Raw genomic sequence first — 4,358 nt, forward strand, 5'->3', positions numbered from 1 at the left:
TTGAGGCCTTCGACTCTTTAACGCCTCTTCCTTGATCGGAGCTCTCTCTCGGACTCTTGGAAGTAGGTCGAGTTCTTTCCTTTGGATTTGGGAGTTGACCTCTTCATTGTAGAAGATCATTCTGGGGGATCCTTCTTTGATCTCTACTGGGATCATTGCCTCCATTCCATAAATCAATCGTAAGGGTGATTCCCCATGGTGAAGTGTGGAGTTGTCCGATATGCCCATAGGACTTGTGGGAGCTCTTCAGCCCAAGCTCCCTTTGCGTCCTGTAGTCTCTGTTTTAACCTAGCTAGTATGACTTTGTTGGTAGCTTCTGCTTGTCCATTGGCTTGTGGGTGTTCTACGGATGTGAATTGGTGCTTTTAATAATGTTTCTATACAAGAATTTTCTGACTTCTTTGAGCAGTGGCATTAGTTAGGGGCTCTGCCTCAATCCATTTTATGAACACCCCTATAATGAAGAACTTGACTTGTCCCAATCCTTGGGGAAATAGTCCGAGGAGGTCGAGTTCCCTCTTTGCGAACGGCCAAGGTGATGTTACACTGATGAGCTCCTCTGGTGGGGCAATGTGGAAGTTGGCATGCTTTTTGATGTAAAGCTTTGACTTTGTATTTGGGTTTTTACTCCGTTGTTGCCTCCAAAGGGTGCCCCTGGACCTACGTGTGAGTCCTGGGGTTTCCTTTTTACTGTTGTATCTGACACCTGATATTTTGCTGTTATTGTTCGAGTTGTTGCCCGAGTTGTTTGGTAGTAACCCATAGTTGACCTATGTCTTTGAGATGTATACTAAGATCCCGGACGGCATGTCTAATTGGCTGGATTCCATAGTTTTTTAATGCGTGTTACTGTGGCTGACCATGAGTACATTGACTTGTTGTGGTCTTGTGATGTAGCCTGGATGAGGCTTCTGTTATTGTCCCCTAGTTTGGTATTGGCTAGTTTTGAAAATGCATCAGCTCGGGCGTTCTGCTCCCGAGGTATGTGTCGGACCTCATATCCCCGAATTGTCCGAGCTGTTGGTGCTGGCTGGTTTTGAAAGTGCATTAGCTCGGACATTCTATGTTTCTATGTGTCAGACTTCATTTTCCCCGATTTGTCCGAGCTTTTTTCTGTTTTTGTCCAGGGTCCCCCGAATTGTCCAAGATATTTTTTGGTTTTGTCCAGGGTCCCCCGAATTATCCGAGCTGTCCTCTGTAGGATTCTTCCAGCTAAGTTTATTTTCTGTAGGATGTCTTTTTATGGGCTGGTTAGTCCGAACTTTGATAGTGTGAGCTTGAAAGTATGGGTGGAGTCATCGAGAGGTGAGTATGAGGGTGTAGGCAACCTTTTTCTATCTGTTGATGGTTTAGTTTGGTCCCTTGTAGAGCTTTGCTGATGAAGTAGACGGGTTGTTAGCCACTTTCATCTTGACTAGTGCTGAGGCTATTGCCTGACTTCCCACTGCGAGGTGTAATGAGTTCTTCACTTTTCCGTGGTCTGGAAAGAATGGGTGATTGCCCCAAGAATTTTGAAATCTCGAAAGGCTTGTTCGTACTCCGTTGTCCTTTTCAACTCGTCTGACTTTTTTGGTGTGAAGTGGACGTTCAACTCGTTCGACCTCTTTGGTGTGAGGTAGATGTTTAACTCGTCCGACCTCTTTGGTGTGAGGTGGACTTTCAACTCGTCCGACCTCTTTGGTGTGAGGTGGACCTTCAATTCGCCCGATATCTTCGGTGTGAGGTGGACCTTCAACTTGTCCGACCTCTTTGGTGTGAGGTGGACCCTAAACTCGCTCGATATCTTTGGTGTGAGGTGGACCTTAAACTGGTGTCTGACCTCTTTGGTGTGAGGTGGACCTTAACTCGCCCGACCTCTTCAGTGTGAGGTGGACCTTCAACTTGTCCGACCTCTTTGGTGTGAGGTGGACCTCTAACTCGTCCGACCTCTTTGGTGTGAGGTGGACCTTCAACTTGTGCGACCGCTTTGGTGTGAGGTGGACCTCTAACTCGTCCGACCTCTTTCGTGTGAGGTGGACCTCCAACTCGTTCGACCACTTTGGTGTGAGGTGGACCTTCAACATGTCTGACCTCTTTGGTGTGAGGTGGACCTCTAACTCGTCCGACCTCTTTGGTGTGAGGTGGACTTTCAACTTGTCCGACCTCTTTGGTGTGAGGTGGACCTTCCATTTGTCCGACCACTTTGGTTTTTGATTGGGCGAGTTGATGGGATCTTCTCAGTGTTGCATATTTCTCGGTAGATATCCACAACAGACACCCGAAGGGGGTGTAATTGTGGTATTTTCTAGGCTTCTCTCCATGTTGATCTTCTTTTTTCTTGGACTCTTTATCCTTATCCCGATAGGAGTAGGAATGTTCGATTTTGAGATCTCTCCTAGTCGAGAATTTTCCTCCATATTGATGTACCTCTCTGCCCGTTCCTGTACCTCGTTTTGAGATGTTTGGGTGCTTCTTGGATATTGAGTGGCTAAAAGGTCCTTCTCGTAGGCCATTGATGAGACCCCTGATAGCTGCTTCTGTTTGGTTTTGTCCTTCTGGATGGAGAATAACGGATTGCATCTGAGGCCTCTGTGAGATACATCCTGCTTCTGAAATTTCTAAGATGATAGCTTGGATCTGATGTGCCGTCGTACGGAGTCATGTTGGGAGCTTTGAAGTCCTTTGGGACCTTTAGCTTTCATGATCTCTTTTGGTGAATGGGTCTTGATCATTGTGGGGGCTATCTTCGTGACTGGATCGAGCCGTCTCGGTTTTGAGATCAGCTTCGAGTTTTAAGAGCTTATCTTTTAACTCTCGGCGTCGCCTAGTTTCCCTTTGGAGGTCCTTCTTGGCTTCCCGTTGATGCTCGTCTTCTTTTTCGAGTTACTCCAATCGATTTTGAAGTGCTTCTATTACTCCTGGATTTGATGAATTTTTGTCTCCATTGGTTTCTGGAGTATCTTTGAGTATTGTGTCCGCGTTTTTATGCGGCGTTCTGTCTTCCAAACCTGAATCGTGTTCGTTGTCATGGTCGTCCGCCATGGTGTTGGGATGACTTCCAGGTCCCCGGCAACGGCGCCAATGTTCCGAGGGTTACCTGAAACTGTAGGTCGATCTCGGATGAGATCTTCTGTGTTGGTCGGAGCCGACGTGTCCGGCATGTGTACGGCGGCCGGAGCTGGTGTGTCCGACTTGTTGGACTTGGTGGTGGTGCTGATCCTTCGTCGCCGGAGGGTGGGGGGTACCTGCAAGGGACTCCGATGCTTAAGTTAGCAAGGGTATTGAGCAGGTATTGAGTAGAATCAGAGTATGAGTTATACCTGGGTGCTCCAGTGTATTTATAATGGTGAGATGTGGCCTCCTACGGATAAGATAAGTTAGTTATCTTATCTTATCTTTAGGTGAGGTCATCTTATCTTCAAGGGAACCGCCTTTATCTTTCTGGGTTTTAGCTGCCTTTAGATTGGGCTGTGTTCCTTCGTTTTGGGTCTGCTTTGGGCTCCTTTGGCGAGTTGGCCGAGCTCTTTTGAGAAGAGGTCGGGCATTTGGCCGAGCTCTTTGAGAAGAGGTCGGGCATTTGGCCGAGCTCTTTGAGAAGAGGTCGGATAGTCTGACATGAAGATATCGGTCGGCTTGTCACTAAACATCCCGGGTCGGACAGTTTGACCCAGGGTATGAACAGTGTCTTTCCTTGTTTTTCTTGTGCATTTTTGAATTATTAGTGTCCAAAATATAAAATTTTTAAGTTTGGTGTCCCTTGTGTTTTTATTTTCTTAAAAAATTTCAAAATCTGTTCTTGGTGTTCATCTTGATCTTTAAAGTGTTCTTGGTGTTCATCTTAATAGTCAAAGTTTTCTTGTTTGTTTTCTTTGTTTTGATCTAAAAATCCTGAGTTTGATGTCATTCTATTGTTTTTCTCTTTTCTCATTAAATTCAAAAAAAACAAAAATCTTTTCCTTTATTTTACTCATCATTTTCGAAATTTCTTAGGTTGACTTAGTCAAAATTTTAAGATTTGGTAGTTTCTTGTTAGTCAAGTCAAGATTTCAATTTAAAAAATTTATCTTTTTAAATCTTTTCAAAACAAATTCTTTTCCAAATTTCTTTTTTTTTATTTTTCAAAAATCTTTGATAAAATTGTTCAAAATCCTTTTTCTTTTTTTTTTCGAATTCCTTGTCCCACTTTCTTAATTTGATTGAAAAATTTTAAGTTTGGCATTTTCTTGTTAAGAGAATCTCAATCTTTAAAATTTTAAAATCAATATCTTTTTCAAATCTTTTCTTTTATTTATTATCTTGCAAGTATTAATTTTCAAATATCTTTTTAGGACATATCTTTTTCAAAACTTCCTAACCACTTTCTCTCTCTTCATTTTTTG

This window comes from Arachis hypogaea, chromosome 4 (genome assembly GCF_003086295.3).
Source record: "Arachis hypogaea cultivar Tifrunner chromosome 4, arahy.Tifrunner.gnm2.J5K5, whole genome shotgun sequence".
In the NCBI taxonomy this organism is placed as follows: Eukaryota; Viridiplantae; Streptophyta; class Magnoliopsida; order Fabales; family Fabaceae; genus Arachis; species Arachis hypogaea.